This window comes from Lactuca sativa, chromosome 1 (genome assembly GCF_002870075.4).
Source record: "Lactuca sativa cultivar Salinas chromosome 1, Lsat_Salinas_v11, whole genome shotgun sequence".
Classification (NCBI taxonomy): Eukaryota; Viridiplantae; Streptophyta; class Magnoliopsida; order Asterales; family Asteraceae; genus Lactuca; species Lactuca sativa.
Window position 1 is genome coordinate 23,084,839 of NC_056623.2, and position 10,632 is coordinate 23,095,470.

General features: G+C 36.7%; 1 long non-coding RNA gene across 1 annotated transcript; it reads left to right on the forward strand.

Moving 5' to 3' along the window:
* Window positions 1-1,618: 1,618 nt before the first annotated feature.
* LOC128132231 (uncharacterized) lies at window positions 1,619-2,026 on the forward strand. The gene is made up of 3 exons (XR_008230342.1): window positions 1,619-1,694; window positions 1,762-1,816; window positions 1,902-2,026. It is a non-coding gene; the product is annotated as an uncharacterized LOC128132231 (long non-coding RNA).
* The last annotated feature ends 8,606 nt before the right edge of the window (window positions 2,027-10,632 follow it).

Here is a 10,632-nt window from a genome sequence, read left to right on the forward strand (position 1 = left end):
TATCCTTATTTTCCCATTAACAATCATTATAACTTACAAGAAATTAGTTACATTGACTATTACATGTGTCATATTTTTTTTTATTTCTTACTCTTTTTCATTAAAATAAAGTTGCTTTCTTGATTCCTTGAAGTGGTCCACTCTGGGGATTTGTGGTGGCCTTTATGCTCTTTAACATAAAAGGTATTAATTTTACACTGAACAAGCTTTCTAGGGTAATTTTCAATGGTGAGGGCATTCACGACTTTTGCACAGATGAACTAAATAATTGTACCTTGCTTGCAGGATTGAATCTTTATTTTTGGATTGCTATCATTCATATTACTGTAAGAACTCACTTTTATCATTGTTAACTATTGGCTTTTTACATATTCTGACTGTGTGTGTGTGTTTATGTTCAACTTGTTTTGCATGTAGGGACAAAACTGCAACATGTTATTGCTACTTTGGCACTTGAAAGTGTTGCAAATACAGGAGGCTTCTTTGCTGAAAGAAGGTTAAAGCCTCGAGTTGAAACTGTGCAGAAGCATTTCTTATGCTGCAGTTGCTGCTCATGCAGATCAGACTCAGGCCCGGCCCAATAGGGTGGGCTTTGTTTGGTATTTTATATATTATAAAAGTGTTAAAGATTTTAGAAAGATGTCTTCAGTTCAGTTGAGTTGGTTGTCCGACTATTGGCTTTTTTTTTAAATTACCAACAAACACAGGTTCGATTCCCATTATATCCTTCTTTTCAGAGTTTTAATATGTATAGTTTTTACACAATCTTTATTTATTCCTTTCAAATTTTATTGGGCCTGCCATTTGGTTTCAAAATATCAAAAAAATTATGATTCTAACATATTTTACGAAAATATTTCCTTAATTATCAAAGACTTCTTCCTGCCACTTTACTAAACCCTTAAACCAGATGATTTGCTTAAATATATAAGATACATAAATTTTCTTTGTTATTTACTTGATAACCTTTATCATATTTAATAATTTTGTTAATTTCAACCCCCATATATTAGTGTTTATATATACGATTTAAATTTCATTACATAGTTCCCAATTCTCATGGAACGCTTTAAGATATATTACTAATTATAAATTATAATATATTTATCATTTAAATTTATCAACGAAAGGATGTTGTTTGGTTAATATTGTTTGGGTTTTATATATATAATTAGTCCTTTTAAACACAAAACCAAACCACCGGTTTTTCCGGAATGGTTTAGATGTTTGGGTTTTTTGTTTTGCACAACCTAGTAGAAGTATTTGTTTAAACTATATATATATATATATATATATATATATATATATATATATATATATATATATATATTAGTTATTTGATTATAAATTTCTTAATTTTAAATGACCTCATTTTTTGATTTTGCCCTGGGCCTGAAATCGGCTTGAGCCGGCCTGATCAGACTAGCACTTTTCCAAGTTCCTTTGTTAGTAGGCATTGGGGAAGATGATACAACCCTGACTAAGGCAACTGAAAGTGGTGATACTGATCTTGTTTATCTTGTTCTCTTTCATATATTGCATAAGGTATTTATTGTTTTCTTATTTGATTAATTATAAAATAATACTAAAATTAAGTTCTCAAATTATTGGGTTGTATAGAGACCAGAATTGGAATTATTTGGAATGATACAAGCTAGACCTATTGCATGCGATCTATTCATACGTTATGCAAGGTAAAGGCTATATAAGTTTTTCTATTTAATTTCATATGAGAATATGAAGATGTGTCTATTATTTCAGGTGCTATAAGCATGAGTTTCTCAAGGATTTCTTTCTTTCTACTGGTCAACTTCATGTAAGTCTGTTTTGATAAACATTGAGATTTGATTTGGTAAAACAAAAGTAGAAGTTTGTATGTAATTAAGTGTTGTTGAATGTAGGATGTTGCCTACTTGTTGTGGAAAGAATCATGGGAATTAGCAAAGAATCCAATGGCAACTAGAGGATCTCCACTTCATACTCCACTTATAAAACTCATTGAAAAAACTCAAAATCTTTTTGCTGAGGTCTATCTTACTTCCACCTTCTCATCTTAATTATAAGGTAAGTGTCTTATTTGGTGCTTCACTTGCGTATATTTATCTTATTACCTCATTTTGTTATTTGTTTTCTTACTATTAGTTAAAACTTTCATTCTTTAAACATTTTATATATTATATATAGCAAGTTAGCAACTGATTGCACAATAAATAGATAATTTTTCATCTCTTGGTTGATGTGGATGCCAACTTAATATACTGTTTTTTTATACAATTTTTGTTTTGGATACAGGGGAAAGCTTCAGAACTCAAGCATTTATGGCGGTGGAGGTTTCTAACCCATACTCATCCTTATAATTGAAGTCTTGTTTCTTTTTTATTTTACTTAATAGACTAAATGTGGACTAGTCTTAATCTACTAAGCTATATATGAGTGTTTATTATATCATCCTACTTTCATTTCATCTTATTACATATAAGAAGGTTAAATGTAAGAAATAACATACTATACTTTGATTTCTCAATATGTGAATCTAATGGTTGCATGATTCAAATTTACATGTCTTGTTGATGTGCGTAGTTTCAAACAAAGTAGCTCGGAATGTATAACCCATGTTAGCAGGTGAGTAATCAAGATTAAGGGAGACTTGTAATCATGTTTGGCATTCCTTTCCAGTAAGAAACAGAGTTGTACGATTATTTGTTATTTTTATAGGAATGTATAACCCATGTTAGCAATGTATTATTTTTGTTTAACATTTGAATGATTCTTTGTATGACATTATAATTTGTGCAATTTATTTTATTTTTTGAGTATGAAATTTTATTTTATATTATGCAATGGATTGTATTTTTTGTATATGGTAATTTATTTCTAATATGAGAAATTAAATGCAAATTTAATTTAAAAATTAATAAATATATAAATTTATTTTTATTAAACATTTAAATTTACGATACGCAAAAATGTGTGTCATCTTCATTTATGACATGGCCTTTCTTGACAGGGGCTTTCTTGATACGCATTGTGTGTCATTAACACGCGCGTCATAAGGTTACGACACGCGAATGCGTGTCGTCTTCCTTTATGACAGGGCCTTCCTTGATACGCATTGCGTGTCGTAAACGCGCGTCGTAATTTCGCGTCGTAAATGCGCGTCGTCTCTCTTTATGACAGGGTCTTCCTTGACGCGCATTTGCGCGTCGTCTGAGCCTTTTACGACACGCAATGAGCATCGTAAAAGGTTGTTTTTCTAGTGGTGATAGCTACCAGTGTAGGTACTAAGTCCATAGCTACCAACGTTTATCTAGCAGGTACTAAGTCCATAGTTATCATCGTCTATCTAACAATACTAAATCCATAGCTACCAACGTTCGTCTATACGGTACTAAATCCATAGCTATCAAGGTTCATCTATATACAGTACTAAATCCATAGCTACCGAGGCTTATCTTTACAGTACTAAATCAATAGCTACTGAGGTTTATCTTTCGTCTCATCCTCAAACTCATCCTTCATCACACACCAACTATTTCGTCTGCCCATGTTCTACCCAACATATTTGTAGAGATAAAATACATATACAATTTAACTCATTTAAAACCTATATAAAACTTTAATTCCATGCCCATCTCAAATAGAAAAATAATATATAAACACATAGCACATATTTCATAGCAAATACTTCGTATTTATGTGTTAGAAGAAAGTAACTACACACTCATCCAAACATATACTTAATACATTCAAACAATACTTGTATTATACTCGTGTTTATGAAAGGGACTATACACCCACACATATAAACAACTCTATATTATACACATAGCACGTATTTCATAGCAAATCCCTATTCTAATAAAAGAATAGGTTTAATCTCATGTTGACAAGTTTCATACAATTAGAATTCATCATTAATGTTATATATCACTTATCATGTCACTTGTCAACCTATTAATTTAAAATTTAAAATTTTAAATTTCCAATCTAATTACATTAAATTAATAATTGGTTATGCATTTCAAATTTTAAATTTTCCCACTTTAATTACATTAAATTAATAATTGATTCTTAATTTTAAATTTCAAATTTTAATTTTTTTCACTCTACTTATATTAAATTAATAAATTAGATTGAAAAATAAAATAAAATTAATACATATTATAAGATGATATAGGTTCACGTATTTATTTAAATCAACGATTATAATTTTATATAACTAAAAATATCTTTTAAGTAATAATTTATTTAAAATAATTAATTAATAATTTTGATTTTTTTATTATAAAGTTTAATTAATTTTATAACCGTGGTTCACACGGGTTATAAACTAGTACTTAATATTTATGTGTTAGAAGAAAGTTACCACACACTCACTTGATCAGAAGATGATCGGACAACACTACGACTTGTGGAAGTAGTATTCTTCGGTTGATCTGGAAGATCTTCACAAAAACCGGGCTTCTCGCGAGCAGAGCTTCAGCTCGGGAATCTCACTTCTCGGGATCTTCGGGCTTTGGGACTTGATTCGGGTCTCGGGATGAAACCGGGGCTTCAGGGGTACTTCGGGATGGCTATAAAGGGTATCGGGAGTGAGAGAGAGAGAGGAGCTGGAGCAACCCAAACTCGGCTGACCCTCAATTTCTATTTATAAGGCCATTTTCAGGTCTCACGTCGTGAATCTCAAATATTCACGTCGTGAGTTCAGTCGTCACTGCATGCGTCATCGCAAGTTGCGTCTGTCAGGCTCCAGAAGTCATAAATACCGAGTTCACGTCGTGAACTCTGACACTTTTGGGGTTTCACGCCCCGAACTTCAGAAATTCATAACTTTCGCATACGAACTCCGTTTTCGACGTTCTTTATATCCACGCGAAGGTGAGATTATGTTATACAACTCTCGTTTAGAATCCGTTGGCTAATTTTGACTTTAATTTTAATATATTATAAATATCTTACTTTTATATTATTTTTAGTAGGCCGGGACAGGAAAACTCCGTTATAAATTCATAGCTTCTTCATCTGACGTCCGTTTTCGCCTATCTTCTTGATGGGTTTTAGTCATAAGAACTTTCCTATGTGCACATGCAAAACCCTAATGCTTGGATCTAGGCTTTCTAATAAACATGCTTTGAATCCAAGACTTCTAATTACTAATTAGGTTAAATAAGAACATTGAAACAGATCTAGAATCATACCTCTGAGTTCCTTGTTGATCTTGAGGTCTTGGAGCTTCTAGAGTCACAAATGTCACTCCTCTAATGGCTTACAAACACCAAAGCAAGGAGGATGATTTGGGAGAGAGGAGAGGGGAGGAATTTCGACCAGAGGTTCCTTACTTTAGGTCAAGTGTCGAATTCCATCAGCCATAGGGTCTATTTATACTTGTAGACTCCTTAAGGGTTACAACCTAAACCCTAATTGGATAATCTTCTCTTAAGGCTATCCAAATCCATTCCTAGATAAGCATATGGACGATTTTAGCTATCCTAAACCTCTTAGAATTCGTCCATACCATATCCAAATGGATTTACAGTCTAAAGCTTAACTATCAAACAATTGACAGTTTATACCCCTTTATTTAATTAATCTCTTTAAGTCACCAAATTAATTCTAATTAATTCTATGACTTATATTAATCAAATAACAAATATATTATTCATTATATTATTCTCATAATATATTAATAATATTTATTCTCTCTTAATAAATCATCCTATCAAGTTGCTATGGTGAAGGCAACCCAAAAGGACCATGCACAACCGGATATAGTTACAGCCTTAGACACTATTCCAACAGTCTCCCACTTGGATAAGTCTAGTAACTATACAAGTACAATTCGGTTTGCAATCGTAGCTCTCAAAGACGCTGTCAACTCTGATCTAATCAATCTTGTCCTTTAGATAAGGGAACGTACAGTCCTCTGTTAGATATCATGCTGACAATCCTATGGAATGGTTAGTCAAGCATTTAGGTTTCTCGATCTCTGATTTATTTGACATAGAACTTAATCGAACACATCAATTCAGTTCTGACCGGGCCCGGCACATAAGTCAAATCAAATCATCGAGCGGCCGAGATATCGCTTTTACCTTCTTAGATAAAAGTTACAGATAAACTTCGACTTATATGCATTTACTTATTCATTAACCAACTATACACAACAATGCGTTTTATGACACCGAGTTACTGATGCGTTTTCGCATTATCAATGTACAACCAATTAACAAATAATAAACCATATATCTAGGTTTTAAGACTATATGATATTATCGTCTTGCGATCACCCTTTTATATCTTTTCCCATAAGGTGATTCCAGCAAGCACGGGTTTATTCCAATGCTCAAAACTAGTTCATAAGCACTCATGAATGTTGCAGCAACCCTTTGCTATGTCTAACACCATTTAGACATTCTACACACCAATTCATGACAATCTTCATTCATATCTACTTCCAACATATGAACGATTGTGGACCATTTGAACAATTCGATTATTCCTAATAATATCAATTATTCTGGAAGTCAAAACATGCAAAGTGAAACAATAGCTAAACAATTAACATAAGATAGTAACATTACTCATAAATAAAACTCCTTTATTTAATCATCAAATGTCAATTACATTTATCTATTACACGTTTCTAATACTATCTAATCTATGCTAATATCATCCTTCAGCCCAATACTCCTAGCATGCTGCAAGTGCTTAACCCTACTCAGTCCCTTCGTAAGCGGATCTGATGGGTTATCTTCTGATGATATCCTCTTAACTACAAGTTGTCCTTCTTCTACACGATGTCTGATGAAGTGATATTTTCTGTCGATATGTCTTGATCTACCATGATCCCTCGGTTCCTTGGTCAAGGCAACCGCTCCTTCGTTATCACAGAAAATTTCCATGGGCTCCTTTATGGCAGGTACGACTCCAAGATCACCGATGAAGTTCTTTAGCCATATTGCCTCCTTCGACGCTTCGCTCGCTGCAATGTACTATGATTCGCACGTTGAATCAGCTACGGTTTCCTGCTTGGAACTTTTCCATGTCACTGCTCCTCCATTTAGGGTAAAGACCCAGCCCGACTGCGAACGGTAGTTGTCCCTGTCGGTCTGAAAATTGGCGTCACTATACCCTCGCACCTTCAAGTCATCACTCCCTCTGAGGACTAAGAACCATTCCTTCGTCCTCCGAAGGTACTTAAGGATATTCTTCACCGCAATCCAATGGGCTTTGCCAGGATTCCCTTGATATCTGCTAACCATGCTCAAAGCGAAGGCTACATCAGGGCGAGTACAAGTCATAGCGTACATGATTGAGCCAACTGCGGAAGCGTATGGTACTCGGCTCATTTCTGCTATTTCAGCTTCGGTACTCGGACTTTGAGTCTTACTCAATTTGGCATTACTTTGTATCGGTAGTTCTCCCTTCTTTGAATTTTCCATACTAAAGCGTTTTAGTACTTTCTCTAAGTAAGTATTTTGACTAAGTCCAATTAGTCTCTTACTTCTTTCTCTTACTATCCTTATTCCCAAAATGTAAGAAGCCTCTCCGAGGTCCTTCATAGCGAAGCACTTCCCGAGCCAGGATTTTACCTCCTGTAGAGTCGGGATGTCGTTTCCTATGAGTAATATGTCATCGACATATAGAACGAGGAAGCGTACTATACTTCCACTGGCTTTGACATATACACAAGATTCGTCTTCGCTTCGTACAAATCCAAACTCTTTGACTTTCTCATCGAAGCAAAGATTCCATCTACGAGACGCTTGCTTGAGTCCATAAATGGACTTCTCAAGCTTACACACTCTATCCGGATGCTTCGGATCCACAAACCCTTCTGGCTGAGCCATGTATACATCCTCAGCCAACTTTCCATTAAGGAAAGCGGTCTTGACATCCATTTGCCAAATCTCATAATCATGAAACGCGGCAATTGCTAGCATCACTCTTATAGATTTAATCTTCGCGACTGGTGAGAAGGTCTCATCATAGTCAACTCCGGGAGTTTGAGTAAAGCCCTTCGCGACCAATCGCGCTTTATATGTGTGTACGTTCCCATCCACGTCGGTCTTCTTCTTGAAGATCCATTTGCACCCAACGGTCTTGCGTCCGGGCACGTGATCAACCAAATTCCAAACTTGGTTATCATGCATGGATTGGATCTCGCTATCCATTGCCTCTTTCCACTTTACAGACTCCGGGCCTGCCATGGCTTCCTTATAGTTATTAGGTTCATCAAGGTTTACTAGTGTACCATCACTAATATACGTGTCCCCTTCGGTAGTAATATGAAAGCCATAAAACTGGGGATGAACTCTAACTCTATCGGAACGTCTAAGAGGTAAGGATTCGTCAATCGGTTCAACCGGAGTTTCCTCTTCGGGTTGAACGCCAGCGGTAAAGGTTCCTTCATCTATCGACTCTTGAATCTCTTCAAGTTCGATTTGCCTCCCACTGTCTCCTTGGCTTATGATTTCTCGCTCTCGGAAAACTCCTCTTCTCGCAACGAAGACAACATTGTCCTTCGGTCTATAGAAGAGATATCCAAAGGATGTCTGCGGGTAGCCGATGAAAATACATCGCTCACTTCGAGGTTCAAGCTTGTCGTGAGTATCTCGTCTTACGAAAGCCTCGCAACCCCAAACCTTGATATGTGCCAACGAGGGAGCTTTCCCTGTCCACATCTCGTGAGGTGTTTTGGCAACCTTCTTAGTAGGGACTCGGTTAAGGATATGGGCGGCAGTTTCTAAGGCATACCCCCAAAAAGAGATTGGTAGTGAAGCACGACTCATCATAGAGCGAACCATATCCAATAAGGTTCGATTACGCCTTTCTGCCACACCATTCAACTGCGGTGTCCTAGGAGGCGTCAATTGTGAAACTATTCCACACTCCTTGAGATAATCGTGGAATTCAAGACTTAGGTACTCTCCTCCTCGATCGGATCGAAGCATCTTGATTTTCCTGCCCAATTGATTCTCCACTTCATTCTTGAACTCCTTGAACCTTTCAAAGGTGTCTGACTTTTGCTTTATCAAGTAGATATACCCATATCTACTATAGTCATCGGTAAAAGTCACATAGAAGCGGTTCCCATCCTTCGTGTTTGATCTAAACAGTCCACATACATCGGTATGTATTAGGTCCAATAGACCCTCGCCCCTTTCACATGTACTTGTGAAGGGCGACTTAGTCATTTTTCCAAGTAAACAAGACTCGCATGTGTCATCTTCCCTAAGGTCGAATGACTCCAACACTCCATCCTTTTGGAGTTGGGCTATGCGTTTCTTGTTGACATGTCCAAGACGACAATGCCACAAGGATGCTTTATCCATACCAGTGGAAGAATCAATATTCAAAACATCATTTCCTAAGTTATCAACAATCATAACGGTTTCATATATTCCATTACATGGTATAGCTTCAAAGTAAAAGACACCATTTAGATAAGCCAAAATAGAACCATTCTCATTATTAAAAGAAAATCTAAATCCTTGTCTATATAAACCATGAAATGAAATGATGTTTCTTGCCATTTCTGGCGAATAGCAACAATTGTTCAAATCTAAAACTAAACTATTCCTAAGCACTAAGGAATACACTCCAATCTTGGTCACAGGCGACGATCTTCTGTTCCCCATGATTAGATTGATCCTTCCTTCCTCCACATCCCTACTTCTTCTTAGTCCCTGCACATTAGAACAAATGTGATAACCACAACCGGTATCAAGGACCCAAGAAATAGCATGATTAGAATCGTTAGATTTGATTGTATATATACCTGCGAAAGATGGCTTGATCTTTCCTTCTTTGATTGCTTGCAAGTAATCCGGGCAGCTTCTCTTCCAATGTCCTATCTTGTGGCAGTGGTGGCACTCTGCCTCCTTCGGGTTAGAGCAGGGCTTAGCAGGATCAACTTTGGTCCCACTAGAAGAGGCACCATCTCGGGCTTTCACCTTGCGATAGTTCTTCGATGAAGCTTTCCTCTTCTTTCCCTTCCCTTGTCCAATAGCCAAGACAGGAGCAGCGGGCGGATTGGGAGTGGGTGCAACAGACTTGTCCTTGAAGTTGCTCTCAGCAACCCTCAAGAGACCTTGGAGCTTGCTTAGGGTGACCTCTTCTTTGTTCATGTGGTAGGTCATCCTAAATTGGTTGTACATCGGAGGTAAAGAGTGAAGCACCATGTCGATCGCCAAGTCCTCACCGAAGTCAACATTTAACTTGCGAAGGCGGTCGACATACCTTTGCATCTTTTGCAAGTGCACGGTAAGAGATTCTCCATGACCCATCTTCGCGGAAATCATGTTAGTGAAAATCTCGTACCTCTCTTGTCTCGCGTTTTGGTGGTATCTCTCCAATAAGTCTTGATGCATCTCGTACGGGTACATGTCCTCGTAGGACTTTTGGAATTCGGAGTTCATGGTGGCGATCATGATGCAATGTACCTTCGTTGCATCTCGCTCATGAGTTTCAAAGGCGGTGATTTCGGATGGAGTAGCGATTTCGGTGTTGATTTTCTCGAGCTTCTCATCAAGGACATACTCTTTGTCCTCATAGCGAGCAATGGTGCGAATGTATCTTATCCATTCGCTAAAGTTCGTTCCATCGAAGGTGACCTTTTGGCAAAGGCTC